This window comes from Parasteatoda tepidariorum, chromosome 9 (assembly GCF_982258835.1).
Source record: "Parasteatoda tepidariorum strain Cologne lab strain chromosome 9, Ptep-v5.0, whole genome shotgun sequence".
In the NCBI taxonomy this organism is placed as follows: domain Eukaryota; kingdom Metazoa; phylum Arthropoda; class Arachnida; order Araneae; family Theridiidae; genus Parasteatoda; species Parasteatoda tepidariorum.
In genome coordinates, this window is record NC_141763.1 from 16,734,705 (window position 1) to 16,755,291 (window position 20,587).

A 20,587-nucleotide genomic window follows, 5' to 3' on the forward strand; every position below is an offset into this window, starting at 1 on the left:
ACCATACTAAATGGTTCTTATAACACAGTTATTTGTCATATTTGATGCATTTTTGAAAAAATTTGGAAAAATGAAAAAATTTTCTTCAGAAATTAGAGCACAACGTGAAGACGAAAGATATTATTTGATCGGAAAAATATTTTCTTTTTCTGCATAAGGGACATCTTTTTAGTTCTACTAAAATAGCAACATAAGAAAATAATTATGTTTGTGCAAAAGTGTTATTTTAACAAAGATGCCAAATACTCGGGATTGGACAAAGTGTTTTTTTAAAAAAAAAGGTAGAAAACTAGAAACTAAAATGTTCATATTTTTAATTAATTTTGCTCATTTTTTAAAGGGTTCAACGCGTTTTAACCGTATTAAAGTGGCGTTTTAAATAAGTCTTTGAATTACTTAGAAGTAGTGGTGAGTAAAATTCCTCTACATCAAATTTACTAAAACAGGAATCAGATTAAAAAAACTACCACTTGAAAATATTTATCCGCTGTGAGGAGCAAGTTGGCATCTATGTTTTAATGGAATTACCCAAATCAAGTGCAAAACAGTTGCACAAGAGATTTTACTATTTTTTTTAAAATTTCACCATTTTTAATGAACACACACACAGAAAAGTTTCTCCCTTAAAAGAATAACAAATTGAAGAAGAAGAAAAAAAAGAAAGATGAATGTTTTACACCCCACTTTTATGTAGAGTTGGTTTAGTTTTTGAAGCAAAAAAAAATTGTTATTTAAACTCAGACGACGCTCATGGCAATATAAAACCTATTTCTGGTTCTTACGACACAAACTTCAAAATAATTAACTGTTAACCGTTACACTAAAGGGATCACCCGAACAGGGGTGATTGTGAGCCCAAGTCAAAATTCCGGAAAAATTTCTTGAGTTTTTTTTTTTAAAAAAAAAACAGTTAACATTGAATAATTAGAAAGAAAACTTATACAAGGTTTTTTTCCTTTTTCTCAATATTTCTTAGTTTACTTAAAATGTATTTAAAATTTTACACATACCTCAAATGACCTGGAGAAGTAATAAAAATTTACAAATATGTCTTTCTTTCTTGAGTTTGTGATTATAACAACTATTTACTGATAAAAAATTAATATTAATCATGAATATAAGCTTATAAAGTATCACTCTGGCTCTCCTTTACAAACAAATAAAATAAACTGTGTTTTTAAGTTCCACCTTTGAAAATTTGATTTCCGGAAACTTCTGTGATTAATGATTTTTTGAAACGTCTGGACCTTCGATCTCCGGAACTGAAACGACTTCTCGGACTTCTGAAAAATCCGGATTTTTTCCGGAGCACAATCAGCCCTGCCCGAATAAAAGGAGAAGCAAATTAACAAAAACGTTAAATGATACTAAACCTTTATACCCCAATTTTCAATCGCCTTTTCTACTTTCGCCTGTAAATAGAAGAAAAAAATTCTCTTAATACTATGCATGATATCTAGTAGGGTAAAATGGTCTTACATAAAATTAAACTGTTTTAACTATTCATGGAATGAGAAGAATTAACAGAGAGCACACACATACTCCCTGCTCGCTTCGGTTGCCAATCCTTATTTTTCTTTTGATCCTGTTTATTTTGATAATTGTGGTAGGAATTTTAAGGTCAACAGTCTATGTGGTGGCTGTTAGTCGGTTGCTAATCTTAGGGCTGCCAAATTTCTACACCTCTTGTAAAAATTTATTTTAGTGGGGTAACCATTGTGACGCTTATCGTCACTCAAAATTAAAATCACAAGAAAGGGCTAAGATTAGATTTCTAGAACACCTCGAAGTTTTCGAGTAAATAATACTACCGTGGGAAATCTCCATCGGCAAATAGTAACTTAAATACGGATAGCGTCATTCAAATAAACAATTAGGTTAAAATATTACAATTTCATGGGACTAAAACGAAAACACCAATAACTATTGGACTCAATAACTAAAACTTGACGTTACCACAAATTTGTAACTTTTGACGACGCAAAAAATAATGATGTTAAAGCAGCTGGAAGGAAAGGGTTAGGAGAGCAATCAAAGCGAGTCTACTCTAGGCAGAAGTAAACCATTGTATAAACTTGGTAAGTCTCTCTCTTTGCCTAAGAAGCGTCACACCATATTTATGTTTTATTCATTTAAACTTATTTTACGCACCGTTACATATAAAAGATTTAAAAGTTTATATGCAACGCCACTTTTTACTCCAGATCTTTCGTGATGAGGCTTTTAAAATGTTGTTGCAATAGTTTCAAAGTTTTGGTTTTCAAAAGTCTACCACTCTATAAAATATTTTACAAATAAGCGTAGTTGGCAGGCCTGCAACTCGCAGTAATATATTAGCAGTAACTGTCGGGTTGCTTTTCAAACTGTGCTGTCTTCGCTCGCTCATTAAACGCTTTTATATTTAATTCTAGCTTTGTATGCTGATTCTCTTTTTAAAGCGAAGTTTAAAAATATGAAACGTATGCAATCTGGGAAACCTCTAACTTACGCGGCTTGTAAAGACAAATAACCAATTTTAGTTTATTAGGTATCTAATACCACAGCAGTACCTATTTCCATAAGTAACTAAACATGCGTCAATAATAGTTTGGCAACAACTTCCTGAAACGGAATGGTACATAAATTTCTCTCGTATAATGTATGAAATCCAAAAGTTAAGAAAAAATTGAAACAGAAATATTCATTATAATTTAAGTAACGCTATTCAACAAAACTAAATTATAAGAGTAAACTATTCTGAAAATTTACATTCGCAATTCTAAATGTTAAATAATTTTTTAAGATTCAGTAAGAATTAAACTAAAGATGTAGCGAATCGATAATCTTCCTAATCAAATCGCTATCTTAACATCAACTTTCATTTCTGCTTACATCACTTAGGAATTCCCTATTAAAGGAGCGTCACGCACGCATAATATGCATGTTGTCTGTTAACTTGTGTCAGTGGTAATTACGGTGAATTTTTACATCGTTGTGAATTTATTGAGAACACGTGTGCACCACACTCAACACCCCACAGTGGAGACACCAGCGAACAAAGCACAATAATTAGATTTGCTTCGGATATCTTTGTTTCAATGCGACGTGGATCTAGTCAAAATCTATTTCAGGATCTAGTCAAGATCCCGCGCCAACGAAGGCTGTTGAAATTGCTGATAAAACTTTGGATATTTCACCTTCGCAGCAGTGTCATCTGTTCTAAAAGTTCTTCAACCGCAAAATCAGAACTGTTACAAGACGCTCTTCAGAGACGCCCTTCAGAGACGCTCTAGAAGTCGTTCTAGATCTAGAATTCATTCTCAGCTGAAACACCTAAGCGTTTAAGGCGATATATGCAAGTATCACAAAAAGTTCAGTTCATAAATGTCGAAACACTGTAAAATCTATGGTACATAACTGTCTTATTTAAGCATACAAATGCTCCTACAGGCACATTTGCCCAACATGACGTCCAATTTGACCACATACACACAGATTTTATTGGCCACCTCTCTCCATCTATCTGAAGGTTGCAAGATACTGCTGAGTAACCTTCTTTCTTTAATTTAGATTACATTTTAAAGTTTATCTTTACCAGAAACATGTCATTTTGATCATAGTTGTCCTTTTTATAATTTTAATCATACATGTAATTTTTATCATATAGATGCTAAAAATCATGGACTGGAATTTATAAATGTTGCAGCATATTGTTATGTTGTAGTTAAAATCCTGTTGAATGCAATTTATTTTTAGTGTTTTGTTAAAAAAAAAAGCTTTTTTCTACATACAAGTAAGTATTAAATTTTAGAATTAAAGAAATCTTTCAAATACACCGACTGTATCACTCGAACGGGATCTTATTGAACAAAGTAACACTTTACTGTATCAATGGAAAAAAAGCTTTTTTCTACATACAAGTAAGTATTAAATTTTAGAATTAAAGAAATCTTTCAAATACACCGACTGTATCACTCGAACGGGATCTTATTGAACAAAGTAACACTTTACTGTATCAATGGAAAAAAAGCTTTTTTCTACATACAAGTAAGTATTAAATTTTAGAATTAAAGAAATCTTTCAAATACACCGACTGTATCACTCGAACGGAATCTTAGTGAACAAAGTAGCACTTTACTGTATCAATGGAAAAAAAGCTTTTTTCTACATACAAGTAAGTATTAAATTTTAGAATTAAAGAAATCTTTCAAATACACCGACTGTATCACTCGAACGGGATCTTAGTGAACAAAGTAGCACTTTACTGTATCAATGGAAAAAAAGCTTTTTTCTACATACAAGTAAGTATTAAATTTTAGAATTAAAGAAATCTTTCAAATACACCGACTGTATCACTCGAACGGAATCTTAGTGAACAAAGTAGCACTTTACTGTATCAATGGAAAAAAAGCTTTTTTCTACATACAAGTAAGTATTAAATTTTAGAATTAAAGAAATCTTTCAAATACACCGACTGTATCACTCGAACGGGATCTTAGTGAACAAAGTAGCACTTTACTGTATCAATGGAAAAAAAGCTTTTTTCTACATACAAGTAAGTATTAAATTTTAGAATTAAAGAAATCTTTCAAATACACCGACTGTATCACTCGAACGGAATCTTAGTGAACAAAGTAGCACTGTACTGTATCAACGAAAGTGCTTTTGTTATTAAAATAAAATTTAACTATTATGTTACTAAGATATCGGAGAGATGGTTGTTTATGATACTTATTAGTTATGATACTCATTAAATTTTATGGTATTTAATATAATTTTAAACTGCTTATACTGCAAATAAAATTGAAACAATCATTTTCAGAATAATGTAAATAACAATTATTCCAAAGCATTAGTGATTATAAATTGAACTGTACATTTAAATAACGGTTAATAACACTTATATATACTATAAAAACAATGTGTCTGAGTGTAGTTTATTACTGTAGTGCAATCTCTATATTATTATTGTAACCTCTATATTTTAGCTATATTGTATAAGTATACTCATGCAATTGTCCTATAACTACAGTGCTTGGCCAAATTATTAGACTGACTATACAGCTTTGTTGTTTTTACGCCACTGAAACCTGTTTGCACTTGTTTACGTTCGTGCATCAATTGGTTACATTCAACAATAGGATAAATTAGAGGATATATTATATAAATATAGAATATTTATTATATCAGGTATTATATTAATATATTTTAATAATTAGATCAAATTATTAGACTCACAGTAGAGTTTTAATAATTACATGTTTTGCACGAGTCTGTATGCAATACTTTTATATTTAAACATACATGTAATGGGTTTTTATACGGGAGATTTTTCATATGCTTCCCATTTGTATTTATTTTTAACGTATTGCATTATAGTGTTAACGAATTGATACGCGAACATAAACAAGTGCAAACCGGTTTCGGACGCGTAAAAACAATAAAGCTGTATAGTATCACCCGATAATTAAGATTTTACGTAGATAAGATTTTACGTAGAATCTTATAGTACGTCTAATGATTTGGCCAGGGACTGTAAGTAGTGATGTTGTTAATAAAGCTGTAGGTTGAAGAGCGTTCGCCTTTCAATGAGGTGAACCGGGTTCGAATCCCACCGATGGCTGGTTGATACAAATCCGCACACGGCTTGCACCGACTATATCAAAAAATTGACAGTGCTCACGTGAAATATCTTCAGTGGTAGATGGATCATGAGTTAGAGTCCCTTTACCATCAGGGTAACCGTGGGAGGTTCTCTTGGTCTTCCTCTCCATGTAACGCAAATTCGGGTTAGTTTCATCAAAAAGTCCTCCCGGAAGGCACTTCTCCCAATACTTGACCCAGGAGTTGCCTTGTCTTCTGGATTAGGTTCAAATTTACATGGCTACGGAGTTGAACATTAGTAGTCGTAAACCCAAAAATTGGGTCGGCTGTTCAACGGGGGTTATAAAATATAAAATAGTTATAAAAATCATCTTTTAATTTCTAATGCTAACAATTGCATCTGCTACAGATTTATTAAGAAAAATATGAACACATAAAAAAACAGTGACAAGTGAAACAGTAACACAAAATAAACACACAATTAGTATTTTTAAACATTGGATCTCGACCATTTCTGTAATGTATATTTAACTAAAGACATGATAAATTTAATTTAAAAACAGACTATCGATGGAAAATATTTAATCGTATTAATACAAAAATGTGTTGCTGTAGTTACCTTAGCAGCAAAATAACTTTGGGCCGTTATTCATGAATCTTGGCTCATTAAGGGTTCAAAGAATCGTTATTTTTCTGATATTGGCCGTATATAGAATTTTTCGATTCATCCGATATTTTATATGCATCATTTAACCAATATAGGTTCTATGTTGGCCAATGTAGACCCTATGTAGGTCATCATAGGTCCAATATTACGAAATATTGACATCCCAATATTGGTCCCCCGGTACATGTTCTTATAAGAGGACCCATACTGGGGCCAAAGTAAACAGTACTAAAATTAATTAAATAAACTCATATCGATATTCTTAGGTTTATGAGTAAAAATTAACATTTCATTATTATTAACATTAATTTATTCTATTTAAAATGTAAATCTATAGACTTCTTTCAAAGTATACATACAATACAGACTCTACGCACGACTTTTTACTATATTGCAATTTGAATGTATTAAAAAAATTGACAGATTTTTAAAGATACCGAACAATGGTTGCACTACAATCAACAGATAATAAATTTTAGACTAATTATGGCTGATATTAGTTAATTTCCTTTTAAAAGAGTAGTTTAAACTGTTGAGGTTTCTGCTTCCTAATACTTTCTAAGTGAATAAATTATAAGTTATTTAACAAGTTAGAAATAAGAATTTAAAAAAAAAGCACTACCATATCTCCATGTGATTTCATAAACCCAGCATTTGTACCTGTAATCAAATAAATCAAAAGTGTGAAATAATTACACCACGTATTATCTAGATTATTTAAAACAAAACAGTAAATGTGTTACAGTTGAAACATAGTTTTTGCATGAAGGGATTCAGTAAACGAAATCGGACGAATGGGTAATCGAATCTTACATAATCTATTTTTTAAAAAATTTAATAGCTCAGTAACTATTCGACCAATTTCGCTCAAAATTTGTATCTTTTAAAATTACACTTTTCTAACTGTATGTAAAAATCTGCATGCTTTCCGATTCAAAATACTTCGAATATTATTAAATAAAATAAACGAAAATGATTTTAGTCACTATTCGAAGTATTATTCGTAGTTTTGTACCATTTTGTATCGATTTCAAAAAAATTTATTGTATTTTCATTAAGAGTTGATTTCATTTCATTATCACCTACGATTGTTCCTGTACAATTTTATCAATTTTTAATGTACTTTAAGAAGTTTTTTTGAAGTTATACTTCTTATGCGACTTCCAACAAGGTTGCGTTAAACGTTTAACGCTACATTTTTATTGGCCGGGAAATCACGTGGTAGGATCCAGTTTTCCCTCATTCATTTCCATATTGTTTCGGTTCTCACTAGCATAAAAATAATAAAAGTCATAAAAGTATTGTTTTTCTATAAATATTTTTGAAGTTATACTTCTTATGCGACTTCCAACAAGAAAGCGTTAAGCGTTTAACGCTACATTTTTGGCCGGGAAATCACGTGGTAGGATCCAGTTTTCCCTCATTCATTTCCATATTGTTTCGGTTCTCACTAACATAAAAATAATAAAGAGTCGTTGAATAGAACTAGTGATCCTTCTACGACTGCTGATTCTTCTACAATTAACGTCACAGGTTACGCAGTTTAACTTCTTCCGCGCGGAGGGACTTCACGCACTTTTTTTTGTTTTGTTGAAGTTATACTTCTTATGCGACTTCCAACAAGGTTGCGTTAAACGTTTAACGATAAATTTTTATTGGCCGGGAAATCACGTGGTAGGATCCAGTTTTCCCTCATTCATTTCCACATTGTTTTGGTTCTCACTAGCATAAAAATAATAAAAGTATTGTTTTTCTATAAATATTTTTTTAGTTTGATTTGATACACATATAATTTAATAGGATATTATTTTTAATTTTCAAATTTAGTGGATAACAATTGTAAAAAATGAGTGAAAACAATCCCACAGACAATGCGACGGATTTAAGGTTATATCAAGGTACGTCTCTTGTGAATATCAATTGATTGTTAGGTTTTCTCTTTTGAAATTACATTATGACGCATTCACATACATTATTAATACAAATACATTTTCCATGGAGAGACGATGAGGCCACCACAAGCACTTCCACTGAAAATGCACAATATTACCGTTATTACAGAGCACGGAAGCGTCATAATTTTTTGTGACTTTTTATCGACACGAAAAGGATTCTATATCTCTCCCTTCTTTTTACAAACGTACGAGTTTTATAAAAAAGAATTTTTTTTGCGAAAAACGAAACTATAAAAAAATAGTGCGTGGAGTCCCTCCGCGCGGAAGAAGTTAAACTTCGCAACCTGCGACGTTAATTGTAGAAGAATCAGCAGTCGTAGAAGGATCTGCTCGCTTCCGTGCTCTGTAATCACGGTAATATTGTGCATTTTTCCCTCGTCAACCTCTGAAACCAGTGGAAGTGCTTGTGGTTGCCTCATCGTCTCGCCCTGAAAAATGTATTTGTATTAATAATGTATGTGAATGCGTAATAATGTAATTTCAGAAGAGAAACAATCAATTGATATTCACAAGACACCTACCTTGACATAACCTTAAATCCGTCGCATTGTCCGTGGGATCGTTTTCACTCATTTTTTACAATTGTTATCCACTAAATTTGAAAATAAAAATTACTATCCTATTAAATTATATGTGTATCAAAACAAACTAAAAATATATTTATAGAAAAACAATACTTTTATTATTTTTATGCTAGTGAGAACCAAAACAATATGGAAATGAATGAGGGATAACTGGATCCTACCACGTGATTTCCCGGCCAATAAAAATGTAGCGTTAAACGTTTAACGCTTCCTTGTTGGAAGTCGCATAAGAAGTATAACTTCAAAAAATATCTTCAATAATAATAATAATACATTTTGTCATTCTGTTTATTTATAAACAAATCCTTACTTTCTGAATTGTATCATCATTTTTTTTAAAACTTACTCACAATTATCTCAATTACTAAGACAAGTGATGATATAACATAACCGAAAAGTAATATAATTATAACACCAGATATATCATGTAGTCTTAATGGTTGGGTATCATCCTCGGAAGGTTTTTTTGGTTCCTTAATATATTTTTGAATTTGAATGTCTCTCAGTATTTTTTGATAGATCCCACTTTGCCAAATCCGCGAAATAAAAGTATTAACTTTATTCTTCAGGCAAAAGTCTTTATCCATGTATATTGCAATCAAACTGGGTGAAATTCTGTCGTCTGACACGAAAAGGTCAGGGTTCGATCCGTACTGCAAGTCCAAGGAAATATCTTCCATAATAAATGCATAACCTTTAGAAAACGATTCATCGTAATCTATTATCGTATATTCATTTATAAAATTTGCTTTCTCAACGCTTTTATATAAGTTCCGAACATAATCATAAGAGGAGTGGTTCAGTGCATATTTGAGCGCATACGAATCACTAACATAGAATTTCAGATTATCCTTTTTTACGACATCGGACAATTCTTTAAAATTCCGCACTGGTGGGTTTTTTAAGGGATTCACCATAAAGGAGAAAAAAACTGCAGAATAGCTGAAAGAGACCACCAACGAGAAGAAAAAGAATGCAGTGAAGAACATTCTGCTCTTGAAATATGTCATCGGAAACTGAAACCCTTGCTTTAATAGGCTGCTCAACATCTGCAAGCACATATTTGCATAAGTTATTTTAATGTCCAGCGTGAGTACACCAACAATAGGAAGTAATAACAATGCAAACAGGAATCCCAACCACGTGTTAAGAGTAAATGGGTAGAGAAATGCAAATCTTGTCGATAATGGCACAGATCTTTTTACGGCAAATGTAACATGAACAATGTTATAAGGAAAACTCATATAAGCTTTCGCAAATCTTTCGGAATTCAAAAGAATTAATCCAATTGCCATGTGTGCTATTTTATAGTCAACGAAATCTACAGAAGATCTGGAGCCTTTATAATCATAAAAGTTTATAATTTCCACTCTTAAACCCAGATAGTGTAATAAAGTTTGTAGAAAAATTCCTTCATAGCCACTGCACACATATTTTCCATTCGAAATTTCAGTAGCATTCATTACATCTTGAGAGAAACCCGTTGAAACTATTAGATATTTTAAATCACACATTGTTTCTAATGTTTACAGTCAAAACGGCATATAGTTTAATTTATAATTATAAAACTTACATATTCCGAAAATGCATATTGCTAACGAAACTATTGTAATTGTACTCATAATTAAGACTTATTAAAGTTTTAAAAGTAAGAATATTTATAATTTTAAACAATATCCACCATAATAATAAATATGCCAGCATCAGTGTGTAGATTTGAAGAAATTTATATGATAAGATTTTCTGTTACGCATTTTATATACCCAGAGTATATTTTTTATGTGTGTATATAGACATTCTTATACACGCAATATTGACTCTGAATGATCGTAAATACTACTGATATTGTTTTTAAGACATAGTTTCTTTAAATGGGGAAAAATACATTCTTTTAAGTATAGGACAGTTAATTGTAAACAAGTTGATGATTATTTTAAGTATGTTTTCATGTTTACCAAACTTAGTTTCGCTTCATTGAATAAATTGCGTGCTTGTCTACAAATACAGGAATGTTTTGTTCAAAATTTTCAGTGAATTCATTCTATTTAAATTAATCAATATCAACTAACTTCTTTTGGTAAAAACCAATTTTGATACCATGTCTGATTCTGTTTATTTAAGTATAAAAAAATACGTATCTCTGTTTTTCAGTAGTGCTTGTACAGTTAATCGCTAAATTAAAGTATTTTATTATTGTAAATTAGAAAGCAACTTTAAATATAATTGTAAATTAACTACTATCGAAAATTATGGATTAAAAACAATAGAAATATTTAAATTTTTAGCAAAATTTGAATTTTTTACTGGAAGAGTTCTATTTGTGCAACTCAAATGAGAGTGCCCAAAAATATTACTGCAAAAATAAATAAAAGCACCGTACTGAATTGAAATATATATATGTGCTTAATTTATTTGCGTGTCATTCAGATGTAAATACAGAACATCCTTAAAGCTATTTCTCAAAGAATGAGGCATGTAGTTAGAGATATTTTAAAATGGTGTTAAAATATGATTATCGTTCTGAATGATATCTGAAAAATAGTTTGTAAATAGTGGCAGTTCGTGTTTTTGTCAAATGTTTAAACATATCCATAATAAAGAGAGGATCGACTTTCCGCCTTGAATCAGTCACAGATAAAATTTTATAATCTTCAAGGTTAAAATTGGATATAAGCTAACATAGAAGCTGGAAACAGCTAGTTTTATATTAAGTTTATTTCAAAATGTGTTGCAAGCAGTTGTAGTAATTTTTTAAAAAAGAAAACCGATGAAACGTCAACGGTTTGTTAGATGTTAGTATTGTTATTCAGAAACCACCTTATTTGCTGTTCTATCACAGTCTTTTCGCATTCTAACTGAATTATTTCTTCGCGTATGAACATTTTCTGTAGCGAACAGGGGGTGGAATCCCACTAATTTTAAATACCTAACACCTCACTTACTTTTCTTGGCCATCATCTCCTACATCAGAAAGCCGCCAAACGATTTTTCATAAGTAGTCTGCGCAGACTATTTAAAAAGAGTAACCAGTTGTACGCATGAACCCGAATTCTTTTTCAAAAGTAATTGGGGGAAATTTATCACATATATTTGAGAAATGAATTTGTGGGGGTTGACAAGTAAATGAAACAAACCAAACATATACATAAATTAAACAAAGTTTTAGAGAGATATTTGCTACCATTTTCTTAATTTTACTAAATTGTCTATTAATTGGCTTTCACTGTGGTCTGATCAGGACTTGTAAGAAACCGTGCGGAAGCTTTCAGATGCAGGAATATAGTGATGATTTGAGGGGAAGAACTGAGTTTTTTTTCCAAGTGATGCAGATTTTCAGACATATATTATCATGCTGAATTGAATGAGATTCGAGACGAACGGATTTATAGTTTAGAAGTTGTGAACGTTTGCAATACAAAATTATGCTAGTATACAACTAATATCGTTACCCAAACAAGTAAGAACGTTAAATTGAATGAGATTCGAGACGATCGGATTTATAGTTTAGAAGTTGTGAACGTTTGCAATACTAAATTATGCTAGTACACAACTCATATCGTTACCTAAACAAGTAAGAACGTTAAATTAAATGAGATTCGAGACGATCGGATTTATAGTTTAGAAGTTGTGAACGTTTGCTATACGAAATTATGCTAGTACACAACTCATATCGTTACCTAAACAAGTAAGAACGTTAAATTGAATGAGATTCGAGACGATCGGATTTATAGTTTAGAAGTTGTGGACGTTTGCAATACGAAATTATGCTAGTACACAACTCATATCGTTACCTAAACAAGTAAGAACGTTAAATTAAATGAGATTCGAGTCGATCGGATTTATAGTTTAGAAGTTGTGAACGTTTGCAATACGAAATTATGCTAGTATACAACTAATATCGTTACCCAAACAAGTAAGAACGTTAAATTGAATGAGATTCGAGACGATCGGATTTATAGTTTAGAAGTTGTGGACGTTTGCAATACGAAATTATGCTAGTACACAACTCATATCGTTACCTAAACAAGTAAGAACGTTAAATTGAATGAGATTCGAGACGATCGGATTTATAGTTTAGAAGTTGTGAACGTTTGCAATACTAAATTATGCTAGTACACAACTCATATCGTTACCTAAACAAGTAAGAACGTTAAATTAAATGAGATTCGAGACGATCGGATTTATAGTTTAGAAGTTGTGAACGTTTGCTATACGAAATTATGCTAGTACACAACTCATATCGTTACCTAAACAAGTAAGAACGTTAAATTGAATGAGATTCGAGACGATCGGATTTATAGTTTAGAAGTTGTGGACGTTTGCAATACGAAATTATGCTAGTACACAACTCATATCGTTACCTAAACAAGTAAGAACGTTAAATTAAATGAGATTCGAGTCGATCGGATTTATAGTTTAGAAGTTGTGAACGTTTGCAATACGAAATTATGCTAGTACACAACTCATATCGTTACCTAAACAAGTAAGAACGTTAAATTGAATGAGATTCGAGACGATCGGATTTATAGTTTAGAAGTTGTGGACGTTTGCAATACGAAATTATGCTAGTACACAACTCATATCGTTACCTAAACAAGTAAGAACGTTAAATTAAATGAGATTCGAGTCGATCGGATTTATAGTTTAGAAGTTGTGAACGTTTGCAATACGAAATTATGCTAGTACACAACTCATATCGTTACCTAAACAAGTAAGAACGTTAAATTAAATGAGATTCGAGTCGATCGGATTTATAGTTTAGAAGTTGTGAACGTTTGCAATACGAAATTATGCTAGTACACAACTCATATCGTTACCTAAACAAGTAAGAACGTTAAATTAAATGAGATTCGAGTCGATCGGATTTATAGTTTAGAAGTTTTTTTGTATTGCAAACGTTCACAACTTCTAAACTATAAATCCGTTCGTCTCGAATCTCATTCAATTCAGCATGATAATATATGTCTGAAAATCTGCATCACTTGGAAAAAAAACTCAGTTCTTCCCCTCAAATCATCACTATATTCCTGCATCTGAAAGCTTCCGCACGGTTTCTTACAAGTCCTGATCAGACCACAGTGAAAGCCAATTAATAGACAATTTAGTAAAATTAAGAAAATGGTAGCAAATATCTCTCTAAAACTTTGTTTAATTTATGTATATGTTTGGTTTGTTTCATTTACTTGTCAACCCCCACAAATTCATTTCTCAAATATATGTGATAAATTTCCCCCAATTACTTTTGAAAAAGAATTCGGGTTCATGCGTTAAATTGAATGAGATTCGAGACGATCGGATTTATAGTTTAGAAGTTGTGGACGTTTGCAATACGAAATTATGCTAGTACACAACTCATATCGTTACCTAAACAAGTAAGAACGTTAAATTGAATGAGATTCGAGACGATCGGATTTATAGTTTAGAAGTTGTGAACGTTTGCTATACGAAATTATGCTAGTACTAGGGATGAGATTTTTCCGATTTTCCGCTTTTCCGCTTTTTCACTTTTATCTCTTAAATTTCAGCTTTTTTTAAAATTTTCTAAACATTTCACTTTTTTTATAAGTATTCCGCTTTTTCAGAAAATTCCCTGATTTTCAAAGAGAAGCAGAAAATTCAAACTACATAGCTACCAATCCTTTCTCATTTTTTATTTATTTTAGATATTTTCTCCCCTTTTTCAAGCAGCAGATAAGATTTTCCGAATTTTTTACCCGCCCTCCAGATAGATCAGATTTTCGCGGTTCAAACGATGCTGCTCCTGACAAGCCTTTTAGAGGTCCCAAGCCTGGAATCTGCTAATATCTCGATTCTTATTCACACGATTTTAATACCAAACATAGCTTTTCATATTTGAGTGTTGCGATTCTTATTCACACGATTTGAATATTGTACGTTGCGATTCTTATTTACGAGATTTAAAAATCCGATATTGTGATTCGTATTTATGCCTTTTTAAAAACCTATGTAGCGATTCGTTTTCACGCAAGTTTAAAATTCAATGTCGTGATTTGCTCATGCGGTTTATAATATCAAACACTGATTTTCGTATTTATACGTGATTTTATAATAAGGCATTGGGATTCACATTCACGCATTCTAAAAATTCATAATTCTTATTTATGCAATCTAAAAATTACGCATCATGATTCGTATTTACGTGATCTAAAAATTATGAATCGTGATTTGTATTTACGCGTTTTAAAAATTCTATATCCCAGTTTGTATTTTCTCATTTTCCAAATCGTATATCTAGTTTCATATTCATGTGATTTCAAAATCCATAATTGTTATTCATATTCACGCAATTTTAAGATCAACTATCGCGATTCTTGTAAGACATAAATTTTTTTTAAAAATTAGTTACTATAAAGGTGACTGTTTTTCTAACGACGATTATTAGTGTATATGTAAGTGTTACAACATCAGAGAAACTGGAAGGGAATATATTCAAAGCTTACATTCTGTGCTTGCAAAGAAGAAAAAATAGGATTTGTCACAAGATGTTTGAAGATGGACTAACGACTAAATATAGCAAGCATAAAAGATATGGCAAACAAAAGCAATCACTTAAAAAAAGATTTAATTTAAATATTTTTTTTTTTTGGAAAAAAAGTCAATTAACTCATTATCAAAATTCTATTTATAATTGCTGTTATTTATGCTATAAAATGCAAAATTCTTATCAAATAAAAAACAATTATCTAAACAGTTGCTGATTGTCATGTAATTTTTCAAACTAAGATAGCAATTTTTGTATGTTAAGGAGTTACTATATATTTCTACTTCACTGTTATTGATATGTTTCAAAGGGCTCTAGTTAGATTAGACTATAATATGAACACAATGATTCGGTCCATTGTTAAAGTTTTTTTTTCCAATATAATTTAAAAAGTAATATTACTGATATATTTGCTATAAATCACATAACAGTAGTTATTAAAAGAAATGAAATTATGTATATTCTCAGTAGTTTTAATTTGCTAAAACAGGTAGTTTTTCAAGTAATAATTGTCTCTTATGTGAACTGAGGAAAACATTAATTTTCCAGCTTTATTTTTTCAATTGGTAATTTTTATTTTCACTAAATGTTAAGTATCAATGTAATCATTTATATAATAATAGATTAGTACACAATTGTATGTCAACACATTTTTTATTACCTTAAACTGTCTGCAATTTATTATTAAAGGGTTGCGCTTGTGTAAAATTTACTATCGTGGAAATTCAGCTTTTTTGCCTTTTGGTTAATCTCATCCCTGTAAGTACACAACTCATATCGATACCTAAACAAGTAAGAACGTTAAATTGAATGAGATTCAAGACGATCGGATCTATAGTTTAGAAGTTGTGAACGCTTGCAATACGAAATTATGCTAGTACACAACTCATATCGTTACTTAAACAAGTAAGAACGTTAAATTGAATGAGGCTATACACAAGTCAATCGAACAAATAGTTCAAAAGTTGCAAGAGTTTTAATGTGATCAATAGCTTCTGCTTTCGACACATAATTATGGTTTCCTGCTATCCTGGAATTATCAGCGTAAGTAAGATATTTTTTTCCGATGTAATTTTTCACATGTAATGCGACTAATTTCGAAATGGTTGAACCAATAGTTCAGAAGATATAAGATTATCTTAATAGTGAAAACAATCCAAATATTGTCTTTGTGCAACTGGTCTCATTCGATTAAAGGAGAAAAAGTACACAGAAAATACCTCAGCTGTCTGTGCAGTTTTGTGAAATGCGTAAATAGGCAAGTACAAGATACATAAAACGCTTATAACTTCTAAACTTTTAGTCCGATTGTTTCGAGATTCAGCTTAAAACTATACATTGGAAAACATGCTAAATTTGACTCGGTAAAAGAAGTTCAATTAACCCTTTTAAATCACTCTTTTTCCCTGAAAAAAAAAGACAGAAGTGCGTCCGAAGGAGATGAAGGGAGTTTTCAGATATCATTCATAATAACAAAGCTTCTTGTCAGCAAATTTCTTGGGTACTAATTTTTCCCAAGAAGCACTTTCTCTTTGCTGTAATTACTAGACTATATGTTAATCGTGACGCAAGCATTGATTACCTTGATTCGAAAAATAATCATCTGTTTGAAAACAAATTAACCTACCGTATACAAAATCGCTTAATACGAGGGAACAAATGAGAAGTAATTTTACTCTTTTACAAAACTCTGAACAGTCAAGAATTGAATGTCTTTTTTTTATCTCGCTTACTTTAAGTTTTTTTTTAATTTGACAAACGATTAACATCTTAGAATTGGCTCTATTTTTTTTTATTTTGATCATAACTAACAAGCTCAACACTTGTTAAAGAGGAAATAATTCAGTTTTATACATTCTTTTAAGCAACATAATTATGATTTGTACAAAGAAAAAAAACCTAATTTTGGGTACTTACACGTGGATAAAGTAAGTGCTAGAAACATAGCTAAAATCAAAGACGTCAGAAATTTTAAAAGATGCATGCTCGGTATCATCAAAAGCTTAAGGAATGAAAATACGTTCAGAAACAACAGAATTTATACAAATGTTATAATTTAATACATTCTGTGATTGCTATTAAGTATGTCAGTTGAAACAATATTATTGAAAAATTAATACATCTCCCCCTGTAGGTGAAAGAAAAACGTGAGTCCAGATACCAATCAGAGAAGTGATTAAATACACGACCATTGTCATGTGTTTACTTACATTGATATTTGCCACAGATCATGACAGCTGCAGAAAAAAAAATTAAAATATTTTTCCTCAGCTTAACCTTTTGAAATTGCGTCAGCATTTTCACAAAGTTGGAAAAGATAAAATAACCTAAGAAAAAAAGAAAGCATTTTTGCCTCTCAACATTCAAAAGTCATTTTCAGAAATAGGTATATCATTTTACACTCTAAAATAATACTATACATTAGGCAAAGTTGTTTTTTAAGTGATAGTATCACAGTTACAGCAGTCTATTTACATAATTTGCAAATGGTTTTGCCAAATAGCACTTTTAATCGCCAAATTTGGTGACTTTTTAGAATTAGAAATAATGTAGGTTGTACTTACACTTGAATATAAAACTTTTGCAAAATAATTGTCTAATGATAAACAATATTCACTTCTTCAGAAATGCCAACTAGCTCCGGACAATAATAAATTCGCTATATTTGGTTTTTATCCACCACTATTTCTAAATAAATTGAAGGCTTATATGATTCGCCACTATATAATTGTTAAGTTATATCATGAAGTACGCCACACCTGCCTGGTGTAACGCCTCCTAAAAAGACCTCAAAAAACTTATCGTACTCCAAAACAACATCTTGAGAAAACTCACGGGAGCCAGATGGTTAATCCGCAACAACGCCATTCATAGAGATCTTAACATTGACCGCTTTGACCATCATTTCAACAAATTAAACAGAAACTTCTTTATTAAAGCCGCCACCTGCTATACCGCAAATTTTAATGATATTTTCGACTGCATAAATCTCAAAGAGGATGCAAAAATTCGACCAGTTGCACACTTCTACACTTCTGATATCATACTAACATTTAACAACACAAACACTCACTGAGTTATTCACACTTGTTTATTTGATGTTCTTTATTTGATGTTCTTTATTTGACATATAGTGGCGTTACACATGATTGCCTGAAGAAGCGTAAGTACAACTGGCAGATGCTCCCTAGTATGGGATATGCCCTCCCCTTACTGTAATTGTTGCTTGTCATCGTCTCTCCATGCTAAGCACCAGATTATCCAGGAGTTCTTGGGGTAAACGTCTCCATTCCTCCTTTAACATATCTTTCAGCTGATGGGTGTTACCAGGAGGATACTGTCGTGTCGCAAGACGTCTCCCTAATGCATCCCACACATGCTCTATGGGGTTTAGGTCTGGAAAGTAAGCTGGCCAATCCATTCGTGCGATATCTTCACTTTCCTGTAGCTCTTGAACATTAGCAGTACGGTGTGGCCGGGCATTGTCATCCATAAAAATGTAGTCTGGTCCAATTGTCCTTCGTAACAGACGCTCATGGGGTAGGATTACCTCACTGCAGTAGCGGTCTCCAGTTACAGAACCTCGGTCGAAGATCTGAAGCTCAGTCCGCCCGTTCAACATAATGACACACCAGGACCACCGTAACGATCTCTTTCCACGATGTTATTGGGATGAAATCGAGCTCCAACCTCTCTTCAGATCAACTGACGTTGAGAATCGCTTGTAGCACTAAAACGACTCTCATCTCTGAAGAGGGCGCGACTCCATTGATGAGGTGTCCAGGTTTCGTGTTTTCTTTGTACCACTCTAAACGGTGCGCACTCATGGAAATGCTCACGGTTTCGGCACCGCTTGGCACGGTCGAGAATAAGCTCTCTGAAAACCGCAAAATTGAGAATATGGTAACCCAACCGATCTATGCGTCACATCTTGCTACAGCGTGCAACCCTATTACGTTGATTGAGTAGGGAAAATGATGGTTCTATTCTAGTTAAAAATTTCTTTCTTATTCACTTCTATCTTCACACCGCTCTTGTATTTTTTATAAGCGGTTTTCGTTTTGAATGAAAAATTCATACTTAATTTAATGTTTATGTCTCAGAATTTTATTTAAAAATAGATTCTTGTAAATATTTTACTTTTCAACTTCTTTTTTTTTTATTATTGTTCTTGAAACTGTAAAATCTCTTTTTTTTTTTTTTAATTTACTTGCTAAGACAGTTTACCATTCTTTACTATGCTATATATATAAAGGCTTGTGTGCTCACTATATACTAAGGCATATTGCATTCAGTTTCCAATTCAAATGTAAGAAAATTTTATATAAGGTATTTTTATTGCAGTACATTTCAAAAATTACCTTTATCGCTAAATTCAGCATTTCAGATGCGTAATTAGGAAAAAAAATTAATTCTTTTATTCCAAATGCATAATAAAAATTCTTCACAATGAAATACATATTGTTACACTAATAATGAACTATAATAGATTTGAGAAATGAGTTAAAGAAGAACTTTATACAGTTAAAAAAAAATTGCCTCACTTGCTTGCTTTATCAGATGGAGGAGATTTTATTAAATCGTTTTTCCTCAAATGAAACATTTAATCAGAAAAAGGTGATAATTTTCAATTGGAAATATATATAAGAAATTTTTCACAAGGGAATCGATACTTTTACGCAAATAATAAATTAAGATAGATCTGAAAAAATAGACGTGAGAAAGCAATTAATACATTTAAAGTGCTTTAATTTAACCTTATCATTTTAGTCATTTGTTTGCAGTTTCAAAAGTAATAAAAGTTTTTAAAAAAATGTTTATTTCATTATCATACGCAGCACTTTACTTTAACCTTATTATTTTATTCATTTTCAATTAGATGAAGATTTTAATGACACTACTTCAATATTTTAAAAGTTTCAAAAATTATAAAAATTCAGAAAAAAAAGTTTTATTTAATTTTAATCCGATCAAATTTACTTTAACATTATTTTATTCAAATGCAATTTCAAAAGTGATGAAATACAAGAACCAAGTTTTATTTTATAATTATACGACTAAAAATTTTGCCATTTCTTATACCATTGCTAGTGCCATTTCTTATAACATTACTAAATAACATATTATATAATAGTATAAGAAAAAAAAATTAATGGTAGATTCAAAATAAATAATAAGAAATACTTCACAGAAAAATCGATATTTTTACACAAATAATAATTAATTGGGGAATATCTTAAGAAATGGAACTACAAAAGCAAATTATACAATTAAAATAATTTATCCTTAGAATGCA

General features: G+C 31.2%; 1 long non-coding RNA gene across 1 annotated transcript; it reads right to left on the bottom strand.

The window, feature by feature from the left end:
• Positions 1–1,369: 1,369 nt before the first annotated feature.
• LOC147803349 (uncharacterized) lies at positions 1,370–17,429 on the bottom strand. Its single transcript, XR_015428856.1, has 3 exons — positions 17,209–17,429; positions 6,873–6,910; positions 1,370–1,412 (listed from the first exon to the last, which is right to left on the bottom strand). It is a non-coding gene; the product is annotated as an uncharacterized LOC147803349 (long non-coding RNA).
• Between the last annotated feature and the right edge of the window lie 3,158 nt (positions 17,430–20,587).